Here is a 22370-nt window from a genome sequence, read left to right as displayed (position 1 = left end):
GTATCACGTCTGGTGAACAGGTCAGAATTCATATCCTCAGTCAGACCAGTAGAAACTGGATCAGCAGCGCTACAAGGTATCACGTCTGGTGAACAGGTCAGAGTTCATATCCTCAGTCAGACCAGTAGAAACTGGATCAGCAGCACTACAAGGTGTCACATCCGGTGGATCATGTATCAATACTGATAGGATGGGAAAAAAAGGGAGCACTGCTCTCAGATCAGTTTTCTCCATTCAAATCTTTCCTTAACATTATAACTATTTCACAAAACTGATGACGGATCAGCACCTCGAGAAATTGTATCACCTATGGCAGCAAATATTGAGGAGGCTTATTCTAATGCTTACCCAATAAAAGTGCGCTAAATCACAGATTTGACACATCATTGTGTTCATGTTAGGTTACACATCATGAAATATATTGAGACAAATGACAGACAGTAGCCTACAAGTAGCAAAATAGAAGTCAATATATTGAACATGGAATATATTTCAATATGATTGAAATTGACCTAAAGCCTACTGCTGATATTTTAATGCAGTCATCTCGGTTTTCATTTGAAGCATAATTTCAAACGTCCCTTGTTTGAATCAATTGTAAAGATATTGGCAACTTTGTAGTTATCGGGGGTCACAGAGAGACTGATAAACCATGTGATTCTATGTTTAGCAGAGATCTTCTGTGAATAAAGTCACGTGGAAGTGCAAAAAAACATTTAACGACTCACTCAGCTGTTCTACAGTGGTCTGAGGGAGGAGGTAGATCACTCAGCTGTTCGACAGTGGTCTGAGGGACGAGGTAGATCACTCAGCTGTTCTACAGTGGTCTGAGGGAGGAGGTAGATCACTCAGCTGTTCTAGAGTGGTCTGAGGGAGGAGGTAGATCACTCAGCTGTTCTACAGTGGTCTGAGACAGTAGGTAGATCACTCAGCTGTTCTACAGTGGTCTGAGGGGAGGAGGTAGATTACTCAGCTGTTCTAGTGGTCTGAGACAGGAGGTAGATCACTCAGCTGTTATAGTGGTCTGAGGGAGGAGGTAGATCACTCAGCTGTTCTACAGTGGTCTGAGGGAGGAGGTAGATCACTCAGCTGTTCTACAGTGGTCTGAGGGAGGAGGTAGATCACTCAGCAGTTATAGTGGTCTGAGGGAGGAGGTAGATCACTCAGCTGTTCTAGTGGTCTGAGGGAGGAAGTATATTACTCAGCTGTTCTAAAGTGGTCTGAGGCAGGACGTAGATCACTCAGCTGTTCTACAGTGGACTGAGACAGGAGGTAGATCACTCAGCTGTTCTAGTGGTCTGAGGGAGGAGGTAGATCACTCAGCTGTTCTACAGTGGTCTGAGGGAGGAGGTAGATTACTCAGCTGTTCTACAGTGGTCTGAGGGAGGAGGTAGATTACTCAGCTGTTCTACAGTGGTCTGAGACAGGAGGTAGATCACTCAGCTGTTCTAGTGGTCTGAGGGAGGAGGTAGATCACTCAGCTGTTCTACAGTGGTCTGAGGGAGGAGGTAGATCACTCAGCTGTTCTACAGTGGTCTGAGGGAGGAGGTAGATCACTCAGCTGTTCTACAGTGGTCTGAGGGAGGAGGTAGATCACTCAGCTGTTCTAGTGGTCTGAGACAGGAGGTAGATCACTCAGCTGTTCTAGTGGTCTGAGACAGGAGGTAGATGACTCAGCTGTTCTAGTGCTCTGAGACAGGAGGTAGATTACTCAGCTGTTCTAGTGGTCTGAGGGAGGAGGTAGATTACTCAGCTGTTCTAGTGGTCTGAGACAGGAGGTAGATTACTCAGCTGTTCTAGTGGTCTGAGGGAGGAGGTAGATTACTCAGCTGTTCTAGTGGTCTGAGGGAGGAGGTAGATTACTCAGCTTTTCTAGTGGTCTGAGACAGGAGGTAGATTACTCAGCTGTTCTAGTGGTCTGAGGGAGGAGGTAGATTACTCAGCTGTTCTAGTGGTCTGAGGGAGGAGGTAGATCACTCAGCTGTTCAACAGTGGTCTGAGGGAGGAGGTAGATTACTCAGCTGTTCTACAGTGGTCTGAGACAGGAGGTAGATCACTCAGCTGTTCTAGTGGTCTGAGACAGGAGGTAGATCACTCAGCTGTTCTAGTGGTCTGAGACAGGAGGTAGATCACTCAGCTGTTCTACAGTGGTCTGAGGGAGGAGGTAGATCACTCAGCTGTTCTAGTGGTCTGAGGGAGGAGGTAGATCACTCAGCTGTTCTAGTGGTCTGAGGGAGGAGGTAGATCACTCAGCTGTTCTAGTGGTCTGAGGGAGGAGGTAGATTACTCAGCTGTTCTACAGTGGTCTGAGGGAGGAGTTAGATCACTCAGCTGTTCTACAGTGGTCTGAGGGAGGAGTTAGATCACTCAGCTTTTCTACAGTGGTCTGAGGGAGGAGGTAGATTACTCAGCTGTTATACAGTGGTCTGAGACAGGAGGTAGATCACTCAGCTGTTCTACAGTGGTCTGAGGGAGGAGGTAGATTACTCAGCTGTTCTAGTGGTCTGAGGGTGGAGGTAGATTACTCAGCTGTTCAAGTGGTCTGAGGGAGGAGGTAGATTACTCAGATGTTCTAGTGGTCTGAGGGTGGATGTAGATTACTCAGCTGTTCAAGTGGTCTGAGACAGGAGGTAGATCACTCAGCTGTTCTAGTGGTCTGAGACAGGAGGTAGATCACTCAACTGTTCTAGTGGTCTGAGACAGGAGGTAGATCACTCAGCTGTTCTACAGTGGTCTGAGGGAGGAGGTAGATCACTCAGCTGTTCTACAGTGGTCTGAGGGAGGAGGTAGATCACTCAGCTGTTCTAGTTGTCTGAGGGAGGAGGTAGATCACTCAGCTGTTCTACAGTGGTCTGAGGGAGGAGGTAGATCACTCAGCTGTTCTACAGTGGTCTGAGGGAGGAGGTAGATCACTCAGCTGTTCTACAGTGGTCTGAGGGAGGAGGTAGATCACTCAGCTGTTCTACAGTGGTCTGAGACAGGATGTAGATCACTCAGCTGTTCTACAGTGGTCTGAGACAGGAGGTAGATTACTCAGCTGTTCTAGTGGTCTGAGGGTGGACGTAGATTACTCAGCTGTTCTAGTGGTCTGAGGGAGGAGGTAGATTACTCAGCTGTTCTAGTGGTCTGAGACAGGTTGTAGATTACTCAGCTGTTCTAGTGGTCTGAGGGAGGAGGTAGATTACTCAGCTGTTCTAGTTGTCTGAGACAGGAGGTAGATTACTCAGCTGTTCTAGTGGTCTGAGACAGGAGGTAGATCACTCAGCTGTTCTGGTGCTCTGAGACAGGAGGTAGATCACTCAGCTGTTCTAGTGGTCTGAGACAGGAGGTAGATTACTCAGCTGTTCTAGTGGTCTGAGACAGGAGGTAGATTACTCAGCTGTTCTAGTGGTCTGAGACAGGAGGTAGATCACTCAGCTGTTCTAGTGGTCTGAGGGAGGAGGTAGATCACTCAGCTGTTCTAGTTGTCTGAGGGAGGAGGTAGATCACTCAGCTGTTCTACAGTGGTCTGAGGGAGGAGGTAGATCACTCAGCTGTTCTACAGTGGTCTGAGGGAGGAGGTAGATCACTCAGCTGTTCTACAGTGGTCTGAGGGAGGAGGTAGATCACTCAGCTGTTCTACAGTGGTCTGAGACAGGATGTAGATCACTCAGCTGTTCTACAGTGGTCTGAGACAGGAGGTAGATTACTCAGCTGTTCTAGTGGTCTGAGGGTGGACGTAGATTACTCAGCTGTTCTAGTGGTCTGAGGGAGGAGGTAGATTACTCAGCTGTTCTAGTGGTCTGAGACAGGTTGTAGATTACTCAGCTGTTCTAGTGGTCTGAGGGAGGAGGTAGATTACTCAGCTGTTCTAGTGGTCTGAGACAGGAGGTAGATTACTCAGCTGTTCTAGTGGTCTGAGACAGGAGGTAGATCACTCAGCTGTTCTGGTGCTCTGAGACAGGAGGTAGATCACTCAGCTGTTCTAGTGGTCTGAGACAGGAGGTAGATTACTCAGCTGTTCTAGTGGTCTGAGACAGGAGGTAGATTACTCAGCTGTTCTAGTGGTCTGAGACAGGAGGTAGATCACTCAGCTGTTCTAGTGGTCTGAGGGAGGAGGTAGATCACTCAGCTGTTCTACAGTGGTCTGAGGGAGGAGGTAGATCACTCAGCTGTTCTACAGTGGTCTGAGACAGGAGGTAGATCACTCAGCTGTTCTACAGTGGTCTGAGGGAAGAGGTATATCACTCAGCTGTTCTAGTGGTCTGAGACAGGTTGTAGATTACTCAGCTGTTCTAGTGGTCTGAGACAGGAGGTAGATTACTCAGCTGTTCTAGTGGTCTGAGACAGGAGGTAGATCACTCAGCTGTTCTGGTGCTCTGAGACAGGAGGTAGATCACTCAGCTGTTCTAGTAGTCTGAGGGAGATGTTAGAGTACGAGCGTTTTCAAGTGAAACGTTAATAACAATTTGTACAGTTCTTATAGTTACTTGTTACATTTGACTGTATAAAAGCTAGTATTACTACTGATTACTCTGAGAGTGAGGCAGATATATATTATTACTGTGTAAAACCTAGCAGTACTACTGATTTCTCTGAGAGTGAGGCAGATATATATTGATACAGTGTAAAACCTAGCAGTACTACTGATTTCTCTGAGAGTGAGACAGATAAGTAGCATTTAGCAACAAAAAACATGATTATTTGTCTCTCTGAAATGAAACCATCAGGTGATAGATTACAATCAAATACACGTCCGTTATTGAACAACCCCATGCCATGATTAGATAGTGAGAAACACACAATAATTTATTTGATCATTTCTTTAAACAATAAAAGTATAATATATAATATAATTTACGAACATTTCTGAAAATTGATATATAGGATTTTTTGGAATGAAACTCTTCTAATGTTTCCCCATCTGAGCTCAGAGTAGATGAGAGATGTAATGTTTGTCTCTGTTGTGTGGAAGTCCAATCAAGGAGGAGAATCTAGCCTCCCCTGTACCCAGCTGTATGTCCATGAAGAGTGACATGTCTATGGAACGTCCGATAGACTTTAGAGAGGGAGACTTTTCTACTGAACAAAGGTAAGAAAAAACTCATGGGTCATGGTCAGTGAGATAAACAACACTGTCTCTAGTCATTTCTCCTCTCCCATTTTACCATTTCCATTTGTTGTTTTCATAATCCATAGACTAATCATTTTGTCAATTTCATAGTCCTAAAACAATATTTTCCTAATTCCCTCCATGTGTTCGTGTGTGTGTGTGTGTGTGTGTGTGTGTGTGTGTGTGTGTGTGTGTGTGTGTGTGTGTACTCCCTGGATGAGGAGACGTAATGTCATGGTTTGTCCACAGAAACAAACAGGAGAGATCAGAGTCAGAGATTCTCAGTGGTCAGTCTTCCCAGAGTCATCAAACAGACCTGGACTCCATATTCAGTGTATGTGGTCCTGTTATGAACATTTGTTTTTGTTTCCTCAAGTAAAGTTGATCTGTCAATCATTCATCAGTGTGTTAATGAGAAAGCATTTCTTCTCTTGCTTAACTTATTCACTTATTTTTTTTCAGTTGCTTGAAGAGAATATTATTACATTTGTAAAGAACGAGCTGAAGATGTTCAAGAGGATTCTTAGTCCAGAACTCCCAGAAGGCTTTGAGAGTCAGAAGCAGGATAAGGAAGTGGTGGGTGCTGAAGATGAGAAGCAGGAGAGAAGTGCCAGAGAGGGGGCTCTGAAGATCACACTGCACGTCCTGAGGAAAATGAACCAGAAGGAGCTTGCTGACACACTGGAGAAATGTAAGAGCTGTCTGCCGAATGTTGAATGCAGTTTTATAACATTTAAAAGCTGTAGCTAAAGTACAGCTAAGGTAGCTATGTAACTCAATGATATTGTAGCAGCCTTAACAAAACACCTAGTGACCTCATCAAGTAGCAGCAGGGATGTGTTGTGTTGATTAATTTAGAGAGAGAGAGAGAGAGAGAGAGAGAGAGAGAGAGAGAGAGAGAGAGAGAGAGAGAGAGAGAGAGAGAGCGAGAGAGAGAGATCGGGACAAGGTATCACGTCTGGTGAACAGGTCAGAGTTCCTTATCCACAGGCAGACCAGTAGAAACTGGATCAGCAGCACTACGAGAGAGAGAGAGAGAGAGAGAGAGAGAGAGAGAGAGAGAGAGAGAGAGAGAGAGGGAGAACATTAATAATACCATCAATAATAATATAATCAGTCACACCAGTCTGTAATGCATTATGAAAACATTTACACATTTACACAGTCAGTTAAGATACTAAATTATTATAATTTAAAACTTTGTAACAGTCCTACAATACTGTAGGCATTAAAACAGACGTAATATTAATATCCTCTATGTTATTCCTAGATTCAGATGAGCTTGCTGTGATTTGCCAACGTGAACTCAAATCTAATCTAAAGAAGAAGTTTCAATGTGTATTTGAGGGGATCGCTAAACAAGGAAACCCAACACTTCTCAATAAGATCTACACAGAGCTCTACATCACAGAGGGTGGAACAGGAGAGGTCAATAATGAACATGAGCTGAGACAGATAGAGACAACAACCAGGAAACAAGCAAGACCAGAGACTCCAATCAAATGTAACGACATCTTCAAACACTTAACTGGACAAGACCAACGTTTCAGAGCTGTGCTGACAAAGGGAGTCGCTGGCATTGGAAAAACAGTCTCTGTGCAGAAGTTCATTCTGGACTGGGCTGAAGGAAAAGCAAATCAGGATGTACAATTTGTATTTTCATTTCCTTTTCGGGAGCTGAATTTGATGAAAGGTGACAAACACACTTTCATTGAACTTCTCAATCACTTCTCAATGGAAACCAAACAATCAAGAATCTACAACTATGACAAGTACAAAGTTCTGTTCATATTTGATGGTCTGGATGAGTGCCGACTGCCCCTAGACTTCCAGAATAACAAGATCTGTTGTGACGTCACAGAGTCAACCTCAGTGGATGTTCTGCTGACAAATCTCATCAAGGGAAATCTGCTTCCTTCTGCTCTCATCTGGATAACTACCCGACCTGCAGCAGCCAATATGATCCCTTCATGGTGTGTTGACCAGGTGACAGAGGTGCGAGGGTTCAATGACCTACAGAAGGAGGAGTACTTCAGGAAGAGATTCAGTGATGAGGACCTGGCCAACAGAATCATCTCACACATAAAGACATCAAGGAGCCTCCACATCATGTGCCACATTCCAGTCTTCTGTTGGATTTCTGCAACAGTCCTTGAACACATGCTGAAACATAAGAGAGAAGAGATGCCCAAGACTCTGACTGAGATGTACACACACCTTGTGGAGTTTCATACCAAACAGAAGAATGAAAAGTATCTTGGGAAAGAAGAGACAGGTCCACACTGGAATCAGGAGAGCATTCTGTCACTGGGAAAACTGGCTTTTCAACAGCTTGTGAAGGGCAATCTGATTTTCTATGAAGAAGACCTGAAAGAGGCTGGCATTGATGTCAATGAAGCCTCAGTGTACTCAGGATTGTGCACACAGCTCTTTAAAGAAGAATGTGTTCTGTACCAAGACAAGGTGTACTGCTTCGTGCATCTGAGCATTCAGGAGTTTCTGGCTGCTGTATATGTGTTCCTCTCATTCATCAACAACAATGAGAATCTAATGGCCGAACCGCAATCAACGTCCATTAACTATTTTGCGCTGAAGCCTGAAGCTACTGTCTACAAGAGTGCTGTGGATAAAGCCTTACAAAATGAGACGGGAAACCTGGACCTTTTCCTTCGCTTCCTTCTGGGCCTCTCACTGGAGTCCAATCAGAAGCACTTACGAGGTCTACTGACAAAGACAAGAAGCAGCTCACAGAGCCATGAAGATACAGTCAAGTACATCAAGAAGAAAATCAAGGAGAATCCCTCTCCAGAGAGGAGCATCAATCTGTTCCACTGTCTGAATGAACTGAATGACCATTCTCTAGTGGAGGAGGTCCAAAGCTACCTGAGATCAGGAAGTCTCTCAGAAGACAACCTGTCACGTGCACAGTGGTCTGCTCTGGTATTTGTGTTGTTGACTTCAGAAAAGGAGCTGGATGTGTTTGACCTGAAGAAATACTCCAGATCAGAGGAAGGTCTTCTGAGGCTGCTGCCAGTGGTCAAAGCCTCCAGAGCTGTTCTGTGAGTACATCAAATGACATATAAGAACAAATCATCAGGAAGAAATATTCAGTTTAGATTAACCTCTATGTGCTAGGCCAGTTGAATCCTGTGGCGCGTTATTCAAATCCTTAGAAATGCTATTACTTCAATTTTTTCAAAATATGACTATTTTACACCATTTTAATGATAAGACTCTCTTTAATCTAACCACACTGTCCGATTTCAAAAAGTCTTTACAACGAAAGCAAAACATTAGATTATGTCAGCAGAGTACCGAGCCAGAAATAATCAGACACCCATTTTTCAAGCTAGCATATAATGTCACATAAACCCAAACCACAGCTAAATGTAGCACTAACCTTTGATGATCTTCATCAGATGACAACCCTAGGACATTATGTTATACAATACATGCATGTTTTGTTCAATCAAGTTCATATTTATATCAAAAACCAGCTTTTTACATTTGCAAGTGACTAGCATGTGACTAGCATTCCCACCGAACACTGCCGGTGAATTTACTAAATTACTCACGATAAACGTTCACTAAAAGCATAACAATTATTTTAAGAATTATAGATACAGAACTCCTCTATGCACTCGATATGTCCGATTTTAAAATAGCTTTTCGGTGAAAGCACATTTTGCAATATTCTCAGTAGATAGCCCGGGATCACAGGGCTAGCTATTTAGACACCCAGCAGGTTTAGCACTCATCAAAGTCAGATTTACTATAAGAAAAATGTTCTTACCTTTGTTGTTCTTCGTCAGAATGCACTCCCAGGACTTCTACTTCAATAACAAATGTTGGTTAGGTCCAAAATAATCCATCGTTATATCCAAACAGCGGCGTTTTGTTCGTATGCGTTCTAGACACTATCCTAAAGGCTAAATCAGGGTTACGAGCATGGTGCAATTCGTGACAAAAGAATTCTAAATATTCCATTACCGTACTTCGAAGCATGTCAACCGCTGTTTAAAATAAATTTTTATGCCATTTTTTCTCATAAAAAGCGATAATATTCCGACCGGGAATCTGCGTTTAGATAAACAGACAAAGGAAAACAAAGCATTTGGTCGAAGCGGGCACGCGCCTAAGCCCATAGTACTCTGAGTGGCCACTTGCCAAAAGCGATAAAGTGTTTCAGCCAGAGCCTGCCTCGATATCGTTCAACGTTTTCCCGGGCTCTGAGACCCTATGGAAGACGTAGGAAGTGTCACGTTATTGCACAGATCCTGAGTCTTCAATAAAAAGAGCCAAGATGAAACACTACTTCTCAGACAGGCCACTTCCTGCTTGAAATCTTCTCAGGTTTTGGCCTGCCATAGGAGTTCTGTTATACTCACAGACACCATTCAAACAGTTTTAGAAACTTTAGGGTGTTTTCTATCCAAAGCCAATAATTATATGCATATTCTAGTTACTGGGCAGGAGTAGTAACCAGATTATATCGGGTTACGTTTTTTATCCAGCCGTGTCAATACTGCCCCCTATCCCCAACAGGTTAAAATATTTATTATTGAAAAACTTACTGAATCAGTGCATTGGTATAACATTATGACCATACAATTCTAGGAGACGGAAGATTAATCTATATGTTGTTTGAGAGAATAAACCAAATGCATCTGACACTAGTTAAATTAACAGTGTGTTTGTGAAGTCATGATGATTTCTTTGTCAGGCTGTCAGGCTGTGGAGTCACAGAGGAAGGCTGTGCTTCTCTGGTCTCAGCTCTGAGGTCAAACCCCTCACACCTGAGAGAGCTGGATCTGAGTAACAATGACCTGAAGGATTCAGGAGTGAAGCTGCTCTCTGCTGGGCTGGGGAATCCCCACTGTAAACTGGAGACTCTGAGGTCAGTACTCCTGTATTTGGTCAACAAGTGATAACTGTTCACCAGATCCACATGTGTTTAACAGGCACACATAGTCCACACCATATGTGTTTGGACAGTGAAGCTTACAGTTTTAAATGTGGTGCTATGAATCAAATCAAATCAAATCAAATGTATTTATATAGCCCTTCGTACATCAGCTGATATCTCAAAGTGCTGTACAGAAACCCAGCCTAAAACTCCAAACAGCAAGCAATGCATGTGAAAGAAGCACGGTGGCTAGGAAAAACTCCCTAGGAAAACTAGAAAGGCCAAAAACCTAGGAAGAAACCTAGAGAGGAACCAGGCTATGAGGGGTGGCTCTTCTGGCTGTGCAGGGTGGATATTATAACAGAACATGGTCAAGATGTTAAAATGTTCATAAATGACCAGCATGGTCAAATAATAATAATCATAGTAGTTGTCGAGGGTGCAACAAGCACGTCCGGTGAACAGGTCAGGGTTCCATAGCCGCAGGCAGAACAGTTGAAACTGGAGCAGCAGCACGGCCAGGTGGACTGGGGACAGCAAGGCATCATCATACCAGGTAGTCCTGAGGCATGGTCCTAGGGGCTCAGGTCCTCCGAGAGAAAGACAGAAAGAGAGAAAGAGAGAATTAGAGAAAGCATATTTAAATTCACACAGGACACCGGATAAAGACAAGAGAAATACTCCAGATGTAACAGACTGACCCTAGCCCCCCGACACATAAACTACTGCAGCATAAATACTGGAGGCTGAGACAGGAGGGATCAGAAGACACTGTGGCCCCATCCGATGATACCCCGGACAGGGCCAAACAGGCAGGATATAACCCCACCCACTTTGCCAAAGCACAGCCCCCACATCACTAGAGGGATGTCTCCAACCACCAACTTACCGTCCTAAGACAAGGCCAAATATAGCCCACAACGATCTCCGCCATGGCACAACCCAAGGGGGGGGCGCCAACCCAGACAGGAAGACCACGTCAGTGACTCAACCCACTCAAGTGACGCACCCCTCCCAAGGACGGCATGGGCTTGAGTATTTGGGTATGCTCCAGCATTTTGGATTTAAGATAGATTGTTTTCATATTAGGCGACAGTACAGAATGTCGCCTTTTATTTAATCCCCTGAACAAGGCAGTTATAATGTAAAAAACTTCTTAGGGATAGCGTCTAGTTTCCTGAATTTCCGCCCTGACTGACATACCCAAATACTCAAGCCCAAAAGCTAGGATATGCATTTAATTGGTAGCATTGGGTAGAAAACACTTAGAAGTTTCTACAACTGTTGAAATAATGTCTGTGACTATAACATAATTGATATGGAACAAAAAAATCTGAAGAATATCCAACTGAATTTGTTTTGTTTTTTTAGGCCGCACGGCTCTTCCAATGCAAACCTATTGGCTATATGTAAATCCGGTTCCCAGATTGCAATTCCTATGACTTCCACTAGATGTCAACAGCCTTTATTCAAGGTTTCAGGCTTGTTTCAAACCCCTACTACTTTCCGTATGAAATATTATAGTTTATTTTCATTTAAGACTTGTCACGCCCTGACCTTGGATATCCTTTGATGTCTCTATTTTGGTTGGTCAGGCGTGAGTTCGGGTGGGCATTCTATGTCCTTTTTCTAAGTTTGGTATTTCTTTGTTTTGACGGGTATGGCTCTCAATCAGGGACAGCTGTATATCATTGTTGCTGATTGGGAGCCATACTTAGGCAGCCTGTTTTCCTTTGGGTTTTGGTGGGTGGTTAATTTCTGTTTAGTGTTTTGCACCTGACGGAACTGTTTGGTTGTTCTTTTGTTTGCTTGTCGCATTAGTGTTCAGTTTTAACATTAAAATGACGAACACTTACCACGCTGCATTTTGGTCTGATTTCTCTTCCCCTTCATCCGAGGACGACGAAGACCGTTACAGAATCACCCACCATAAGAAGACCAAGCAGCGTGGATTGGAGCATCGGGTTGATGGATGGACTTGGCAGAAGGAGCGAAGATTCTGGGAGGACAAGTTATGGGAGCTACGGGGAGCCCGAGAGGCAGCCTCAAACATTTATTTTGGGGGGCCCACAAGAAGTTGGCCTGAGTCAGGATGGAATACTGAGCCAATTTCCCGTGCTTATAGGAGGCATCGTAGTACTGGTCAGGCACCGTGTTATGCGGTAGAGAGCACAGTGTCCCCAGTACGCGTTGAGAGCCCGGTGCGCTACATCCCAGCTCCTAACATCTGCCAGGCGAGAGTGGGCATTGAGCCGGGGCGGAGTGTTCCAGCTCAGTGCATCTGGTCTCCGTTGCGCTGTCTCGGTCCAGGTTATCCTGCGCCGGCGCTGCGTACTGTGTCTCCGGAGCGCTGGGATGAATCAGTCCGTCCTCTGCCTGTGCGCCGCCCGCGCCCGGGCTAGGTTGGGTATTCAGCCTGGAAGATGGGTAACAAGCCTACGCACCAGATCTCCAGTGCGACCCCACAGTCCAGTACGCCTGTTCCTGCTCCTCGCACTAGCCTTGAGGTGCGGGTCTCCATTCTGGTACCTCCAGTACCAGCCCCATGCACCAGGACTCCAGTGCGTCAGCCCAGTCCAGCGCGTCCTGCTCCTGCTCCTCGCACTAGCCCTGTGGTGCGTGTCCCTAGTCTGGCGCCTCCTAAGCAAGCCCCACACATCAGGCCTTCAGTGCGCAGTTCCCGTCCAGAGCTTCCGGCAACAGTGCCCCGTCCAGAGTGTCCGGCAACAGTGCCCCGTCCATAGTGTCCAGCAACAGTGCCCCGTCCAGAGTGTCCGGCAACAGTGCCCCGACCAGAGTGTCCGGCAACAGTGCCCCCGTCCAGAGCTTCCGGCGATAGTGCCCCATCTAGAGATGGCCCAGAGTCCGAAGCCAGCAGCGATGGCCCAAAGTCCGGAGCCAGCAGAGACAGCCCACAGTCCGGGACCGACAGAGACGGCCCACAGTCCGGAACCGACAGAGACGCCCTCCAGTCCGGAACCGACAGAGACCCCCTCCAGTCCAGAGCTCCCAGAGTCGCCCTCCAGTCCGGGGCCCGCTGCGAGGGTCCCTAGTCCGTGGTCGGCGGCAAGAGACCACGCTCTAGGGGAGCCATTAAAGTGGGGTGAGCCAGCGGTGGAGCGGGGTCTGCGTCCTGCTCCTGAGCCGCCACCACGGGTAGATGCCCACCCGGAACCTGCCCTATAGGTTTAGGTTTTGCGGCCGGAGTCTGCACCTTTGGGGTGGTACTGTCACGCCCTGACCTTGGAGATCCTTTTATGTCTCTATTTTGGTTGGTCAGGGGAGTGAGTTGGGGTGGGCATTCTATGTCCTATTTTCTATGTTTGGTATTTCTTTGTTTTTGGCCCGGGTATGGCTCTCAATCAGGGACAGCTGTATATCGTTGTTGCTGATTGGGAGCCATACTTAGGCAGCCTGTTTTCCTTTGGGTTTTGGTGGGTGGTTAATTTCTGTTTAGTGTTTTGCACCTGACGGAACTGTTTGGTTGTTCTTTTGTTTGCTTGTCGCATTAGTGTTCAGTTTTAACATTAAAATGATGAAAACTTGCCAAGCTGCATTTTGGAATGATTTCTCTTCCCCTTCATCCGAGGACGACGATGACGTTACAAGAGTACCTGAGGATTAACCTGTCTGGGCTAGGTGGGATGTCAGCGTCCCACTCTATTCAACAACCAGTGGTATACCGTGGCGCGAAATACAAAAAACCTTAAATGCTATAACTTCAATTTCTCAAACATATGACTATTTTACACCATTTGAAAGATAAGACTCTCGTTAATCCAACCACATTGTCCGATTTCAAAAAGGCTTTACAGCGAAAGCAAAACATTAGATTATGTCAGGAGAGTACCCAGCCAAAAATAATCACACAGCCATTTTCAAAGCAAGCATATATGTCACAAAAACCCAAAACCACAGCTAAATGCACTCCTAGGACATTATGTGATACAATACATGCATGTTTTGTTCAATCAAGTTCATATTTATGTCAAAAACAGCTTTTACATTAGCATGTGATGTTCAGAACTAGCATACCCACCCAAAACTTCCGGTGAATTTACTAAATTACTCATGATAAACATTTACAAAATACATAACACTTATTTTAAGAATTATAGATACAGAACTCCTTTATGCAATTGCGGTGTCAGATTTTAAAATAGCTTTTCGGCGAAGTTTACCAGTAGCCTTTTTGGATTCCTTTGTCTGCATGTTGAACGAGTGGATTACTGAAATCGATGGCACCAACTAAACTGACTTTTGGATTATAAAGAAGGATTTAATCTAACAAAATGACCATTCATCTTGTAGCTGGGACCCTTGGGATTGCAAACAGAGGAAGAACTGCAAAAGTAAGTGATTTATTTTATCGCTGTTTGTGATTTTGTGACGCCTGTGCTGGTTGAAAAATATGTTGTTGTATGGTGCTGTCTTCAGACAATCGCAATGTATGCTTTCGCTGTGAAGTCTATTGTAAATTGGACAACGCAGTTCGATTAACAAGATTTTAAGCTTTTAAATTATATAAGGCACTTGTATTTTCATGAATGTTTAATATTACAATTATTTATTTGAATTGCGCGCTCTCCAATTTCCCGGAAGTTGTCGACTGGTGTCCCGCTAGCGGGATCTACGTTCATTTGTATGCTACCATGATTATGAATAATAATGAATGAATGATGAATGAGAAAGTTACAGAGGCACAAAGATCATACCCCCCTCTGTTATTGGTAATGATGAGAGGTTAGCATGTTTTGTTGTAGTCTCTGTTATTGGTAATGGTGAGAGGTTAGCATGTTTTGTTGTAGCCTCTGTTATTGGTAATGGTGAGAGGTTAGCATGTTTTGTTGTAGTCTCTGTTATTGGTAATGGTGAGAGGTTAGCATGTTTTGTTGGAGGCCTTCTACTGGATCTAAACTGTTCCTGTTTCCGGTCACAACTTGCAGACTTGTTTACGCTGCTGTGCGTTTTGTTGCCGATCTTACTTTGCTACCTGATGGATTTTACTTTTTCATTACCGTATATTTTTACTTTTCCCTCACTCAACTTTTTTCATTCAACTTTTTCACCCCGGAGGTTTTATCTGGACATGGTTCGTCAGGACTTCAAACAGCCGAAGCTAAGTAACATTAACATGATGCCTTCTAATTGCAGTCGTTGTACTTATAATATACAGGAGAACGATCGCCTTACGGCAAGGATAGCTGTGCTGCAAGCCCAGCTTCAGACGCGATCGTTAGGCAAGGGGTAATTTCAGTGTAGGAAAGGATGAAACAGCGTCTGTGCCACCAGTAAGTACAGATAGTAACGTTAGTATAAACCCCCTCGCACGGTCCCCGCAGCCGGACATCTTTCTCATGGCTTCTGGAGGGAAACGCTGTAGGAATGCTCAACCGGTGTCGCTTATTCATCCGACAGAAACTTTCAACCGGTTCTCCCCATTGCGAGTCGGAGTCGGAGGCCGAGATTTCTCTGGTCTCTACTCCTCCCGTTGTGGGGTCTGAGACGCCTGACGGCTCCCACCATTAGCTCTGACAAATTGAAAACCCTAGTCATTGGCGACTCCATTACCCGCAGTATTAGACTTAAAACTAATCATCCAGCGATCATACACTGTTTACCAGGGGGCAGGGCTACCGACGTTAAGGCTAATCTAAAGACGGTGCTGGCTAAAGCTAAAACTGGCCAGTGTAGAGAGTATAGAGATATTGTTATCCACGTCGGCACCAACGATGTTAGGATGAAACAGTCAGAGGTCACCAAGCGCAACATAGCTTCAGCGTGTAAATCAGCTAGAAAGATGTGTCGGCATCGATTAATTGTCTCTGGCCCCCCTCCCAGTAAGGGGGGAGTGATGAGCTCTACAGCAGAGTCTCACAACTCAATCGCTGGTTGAAAACTGTTCTCTGCACCTCCCAAAAGATAGAATTTGTAGATAATTGGCCCTCTTTCTGGGACTCACCCACAAACAGGACCAAGCCTGGCCTGTTGAGGAGTGACGGACTCCATCCTAGCTGGAGGGGTGTCTCATCTTATCTACGAACATAGTGTCATGACGTTGGCCTGTGGGTAAGGTTTATGACCCCCCCCATAAATACCTTTCTCCCTTCCCCTCTCTTACTGACCCTACTGAAGGACTGCTGTCCTGTTAAATATAGAGAGTCTGGGAACATCAAACAAATGGGGAAAGGAACCATATTTTGGTAATAAAACCAGTTGGAAATATGCTTGATAACGTAATGAGTATGTATGTCAGTTCGCTTGTCATCTGAGACATTATGACTGATGACAGGACGACATAAACTATACCTGAGAAAGTATACGCCCTCTAGTTATCAGAGTCACATGGAATTGTTATGCAATTGAAATGTTTGATATTGAAATTGTTTGTTAGGAGATGAAATGTAATTTCAGCTTCCAAATGAGAGATTTGGGTTTTCATAAGGAAAGTGCCCTGCTTGATCAGTGGCCCACCCCTGTGAAGAGGAGGGGTTATAAACGATGAAACACATCCTTCCCCCCTCTCCAAATCAAATCAAATTTCAAATCAAAATCAAATCAAATTTATTTTTATATAGCCCTTCGTACATCAGCTGATATTCTCAAAGTGCTGTACAGAAACCCAGCCTAAAAACCCCAAACAGCAAGCAAAGCATGTGAAAGAAGCACGGTGGCTAGGAAAAACTCCCTAGGAAAAAACTCCCTAGAAAGGCCAAAAAACCTACGAAGAAACCTAGAGAGGAACCAGGCTATGAGGGGTGGCCAGTCCACTTCTGGCTGTGCAGGGTGGATATTATAACAGAACATGGTCAAGATGTTAAAATGTTAAAATGTTCATAAATGACCAGCATGGTCAAATAATAATAATCATAGTAGTTGTCGAGGGTGCAACAAGCACGTCCGGTGAACAGGTCAGGGTTCCATAGCCGCAGGCAGAACAGTTGAAACTGGAGCAGCAGCACGGCCAGGTGGACTGGGGACAGCAAGGAGTCATCATACCAGGTAGTCCTGAGGCATGGTCCTAGGGCTCAGGTCCTCCGAGAGAAAGACAGAAAGAGGGAAAGAGAGAATTAGAGAGAGCATGTTTAAATACACACAGGACACCGGATAAGACAAGAGAAATACTCCAGATGTAACAGACTGACCCTAGCCCCCGACACATAAACTACTGCAGCATAAATACTGGAGGCTGAGACAGGAGGGATCAGAAGACACTGTGGCCCCATCCGATGATACCCCGGACAGGGCCAAATAGGCAGGATATAACCCCACCCACTTTGCCAAAGCACAGCCCCACACCACTAGAGGGATGTCTCCAACCACCAACTTACCGTCCTAAGACAAGGCCGAGTATAGCCCAGCACCGATCTCCGCCATGGCACAACCCAAGGGGGGCGCCAACCCAGACAGGAAGACCACGTCAGTGACTCAACCCACTCAAGTGACGCACCCCTCCCATGGACGGCATGGAAGAACACCAGTAGGCCAGTGACTCAGCCCCTGTAAAAGGGTTAGAGGCAGAGAATCCCAGTGGAAAGAGGGGAACCGGCAAGGCAGAGACAGCAAGGGCGGTTCGTTGCTCCAGCCTTTCCATTCACCTTCACACTCCTGGGCCAGACTATACTTAATCATAGGACCTACTGAAGAGATAAGTCTTCAGTAAAGACTTAAAGGTTGAGACTGAGTCTGCGTCTCTCACATTGGTAGGCAGACCATTCCATAAAATGGAGCTCTATAGGAGAAAGCCCTACCTCCAGCCGTTTGCTTAGAAATTCTAGGGACAATTAGGAGGCCTGCAAGTCTTGTGACCGTAGCGTACGTGTAGGTATGTACGGCAGGACCAAATCGGAAAGATAGGTAGGAGCAAGCCCATGTAATGATTTGTAGGTTAGCAGTAAAACCTTGAAATCAGCCCTTGCCTTAACAGGAAGCCAGTGTAGGGAGGCTAGCACTGGAGTAATATGATCAAATTTTTTGGTTCTAGTCAGGATTCTAGCAGCCGTATTTAGCACTAACTGAAGTTTATTTAGTGCTTTATCCGGGTAGCCGGAAAGTAGAGCATTGCAGTAGTCCAGCCTAGAAGTAACAAAAGCATGGATTAATTTTTCTGCGTCATTTTGGAGAGAAAATTTCTGATTTTGCAATGTTATGTAGATGGAAAAAACTGTCCTTGAAACAGTATTTATTTACTAAATACCTAATTAATCACACAGAATTACATATACACAGAATACAAATGATGTCCTACAGAAAATGTCCTGGTGGACGGAACCTGTATCATGGCTGGTTACACAAAGGAAATGGGTTGGGCTTGAATGAAAGAGCGGGAAGATTTAGGAACAGAGAAACAGCAGCTAGGCTATCGTAAATACATTATCTTATGCATTCTAAATTACCGCCCATTTGGAAAAGGAAAATGCAATACATATTTACTCTGAGCTGCGCTCGGTAGATTGGTCGTAGATGCTGGCCGGGTTGGCCAACAGATCTTCCTGTAAACTCTTAAGAATGTCTCTGGTGGTAAATTCGATACGTGGTGGTATCTTCGTCTGGTTGTTAGACTGGATCCATCGTCCGTCCTTTCCTAGCCCACGTCGACAGCGGCCGCTGCTAACTCAACGGCTAGGAAGTAGCACTTCTGTAGTGAATAAGCTCAAAGTTCATAACAGTTCATACCTTAGCTCACGCCGAGGTTGGCTTAGTTCTGTCCTTGACATGTGTGTCCTTCTAACGTAGAGGCTGCAGACCTCCCGTACTGGAACAACACGGTTATCTTTTTCGTCAAAGGCTTATATAGTGGATACAACTTGCAGACTTGTTTACGCTGTTGTGCGTTTTGTTGCCGATCTTACTTTGCTACCTGATGGATTTTTACTTTTCATTACCGTATATTTTTACTTTTTCCCTCACTCAACTTTTTTCATTCAACTTTTTCACCCCGGAGGTTTTATCTGGACATGGTTCGTCAGGACTTCAAACAGCCGAAGCTAAGTAACATTAACATGATGCCTTCTAATTGCAGTCGTTGTACTTATAATATACAGGAGAACGATCGCCTTACGGGCAAGGGATAGCTGTGCTGCAAGCCCAGCTTCAGACGCGATCGTTAGGCAAGGGTAATTTCAGTGTAGGAAAGGATGAAACAGCGTCTGTGCCACCAGTAAGTACAGATAGTAACGTTAGTATAAACCCCCTCGCACGGTCCCCGCAGCCGGACATCTTTCTCATGGCTTCTGGAGGGAAACGCGGTAGGAATGCTCAACCGGTGTCGCTTATTCAGCCGACAGAAACTTTCAACCGGTTCTCCCCATTAGCGAGTCGGAGTCGGAGGCCGAGATTCTCTGGTCTCTACTCCTCCCGTTGTGGGGTCTGAGAGCCGACGGCTCCCACCATTAGCTCTGACAAATTGAAAACCCTAGTCATTGGCGACTCCATTACCCGCAGTATTAGACTTAAAACTAATCATCCAGCGATCATACACTGTTTACCAGGGGGGCAGGGCTACCGACGTTAAGGCTAATCTAAAGACGGGTGCTGGCTAAAGCTAAAACTGGCCAGTGTAGAGAGTATAGAGATATTGTTATCCACGTCGGCACCAACGATGTTAGGATGAAACAGTCAGAGGTCACCAAGCGCAACATAGCTTCAGCGTGTAAATCAGCTAGAAAGATGTGTCGGCATCGATTAATTGTCTCTGGCCCCCTCCCAGTTAGGGGAGTGATGAGCTCTACAGCAGAGTCTCACAACTCAATCGCTGGTTGAAAACTGTTTTCTGCCCCTCCCAAAAGATAGAATTTGTAGATAATTGGCCCTCTTTCTGGGACTCACCCACAAACAGGACCAAGCCTGGCCTGTTGAGGAGTGACGGACTCCATCCTAGCTGGAGGGGTGCTCTCATCTTATCTACGAACATAGACAGGGCTCTAACTCCTCTGGCTCCACAATGAAATAGGGTGCATGCCAGGCAGCAGGCTGTTAGCCAGCCTGCCAGCTTAGTGGAGTCTGCCACTAGCACAGTCAGCGTAGTCAGCTCAGCTTTCCCCCATTGAGACCGTGTCTGTGCCTCGATCTAGGTTGGGCAAAATTAAAAATGGCGGTGTTCGCTTTAGCAATCTCACTAGTATAAAGACCTCCTCCATTCCTGCCATTATTGAAAGAGATTGTGATACCTCACATCTCAAAATTGGGTTACTTAATGTTAGATCCCTCACTTCCAAGGCAGTTATAGTCAATTAACTAATCACTGATAATAATCTTGATGTGATTGGCCTGACTGAAACATGGCTTAAGCCTGATGAATTTACTGTGTTAAATGAGGCCTCACCCCCTGGTTACACTAGTGACCATACCCCCCGTGCATCCGGCAAAGGCGGAGGTGTTGCTAACATTTACGATAGCAAATTTAAATTTACAAAAAAAAACAATGACGTTTTCGTCTTTTGAGCTTCTAGTCATGAAATCTATGCAGCCTACTCACTCACTTTTATAGCTACTGTTTACAGGCCTTCTGGGCCATATGCAGTGTTCCTCACTGAGTTCCCTGAATTCATATCGGATCTTGTAGTCATAGCAGATAATATTCAAATTTTTGGTGACTTTAACGTTCACATGGAAAAGTCCACAGACCCACTCCAAAAAGGCTTTCGGAGCCATCATCGACTCAATGGGTTTTGTCCAACATGTCTCTGGACCTACTCACTGCCACAGTCATACTCTGGACCTAGTTTTGTCCCATGGAATAAATGTTGTGGATCTTAATGTTTTTCCTCATAATCCTGGATTATCGGACCACCATTTTATTGCGTTTGCAATCGCAACAAATAATCTGCTCAGACCCCAACCAAGGAGCATTAAAAGTCATGCTATAAATCTCAGACAACCCAAAGATTCCTTGATGGCCCTTCAGACTCCCTCTGCCTACCCAAGGATGTCAGAGGACAAAAATCAGTTAACCACCTAACCGAGGAACTCAATTTAACCTTGCGCAATACCCTAGATGCAGTTGCACCCCTAAAAATTAAAAACATCTGTCATAAGAAACTAGTTCCCTGGTGTCGTGACGTTGTATTAGTTAATGTGACGACTGTTGCTCATTGAATGATTAACGGTTTATAATTGCGTTGTTAAATTAATTAAGCAATGAATCAAGCAATTATTAACTCATCAACCTGGGGGCACCATGGGAACAGTATTTTGATTGAGTTTCTATTTCCCAAATTAACTCAAAGGATATCAGAATATTGATTTTACAACAGTCGCTAAATTAATCAATTTCCTCTACAGTCTCATTCTGAACGTCGCATAATCCGGGAATCTGCACGGACCCGGGCTTCACCAATGAGTATACCACACCAATCTTAGTTGATTATTTATTTACTAGCAAGCTAAAATGATGATAAAATTACACATACACAAAACACAGTCTAGATATTGATTAGGACTTAGTATAACGGGCCAACACACTATAGGCGCGTGTTACCCAAAATGGGGATTTAAAAGAGAGAGAAATCAAGAAAGTACATGAGAGAAATATACATTTGGATTCATTTGTCAGCCATGCTTATTTAAACCTGGCCTTGCCCCGAACTGCCGCTCTTATGGGTCAGAATATAATGATGTAATTACGTGTTGGAGGTCTCAGGTGGGAAGCTCCGCGTGTGTCGTTTAGGCTTCTCTGTGACGCACTTCTCCGGCGCAACCTCTGGTTGTCCTCACGATGTCAGTGTCCTTCTTGGCTAAGTGGTCTGATCCCTCGCCCTTGATCTGAAAGGGGTCTTCTGAGGACAGACAGCTCTGTAGCTCAGAGCTCACAGCTTCGGACTCGAACGGTGTCTATACCACGATTCAATGGAGAGTGTGGTTCGGCTTGAATTCACCCGCTTAGACACACAGCTACTCGTCCGTAGCTCGTGTAGAAAAAGATTTCTTTGTCTTCAACCTTGTGTTTCGTTTTGGGGTTCGTTGACTTTGTTAGACCTTAGCTGCAGCTTGGGGTCACTTAGTCTCCTTGTTAATTCTTCACTCTCCTGTCTTATACCCTAGGGTCAGAAGTGGGCGTTACCGCCTTTAGGGCAATTCTCTGGGCGGACCAAGTAAAGGGGCAAGGCCTAGATTTGACTAAAATCCTATTTTAGACACTACCTTCACATCTCATCTTTACCAAAACATTCTCTTTGATTTGGATATTTTCCACACAACGTACAATGTATAAACATCAGGCATATACTGGGAAAACTCTTAAAGGTACAATGTTTTCATAATAACGTCATCTCTTAACCTTTAATAACAATTCAAAAGTTACATACATTTTCATATTCCACCTCTCGTCATGACCACCATTGTGGCTGACGGAAACCATTGTTCCAAAGTCCC

Source organism: Salmo salar, chromosome ssa06 (assembly GCF_905237065.1).
Source record: "Salmo salar chromosome ssa06, Ssal_v3.1, whole genome shotgun sequence".
Taxonomy (NCBI): Eukaryota; Metazoa; Chordata; class Actinopteri; order Salmoniformes; family Salmonidae; genus Salmo; species Salmo salar.
Note: the sequence above shows the minus strand (reverse complement) of the source record.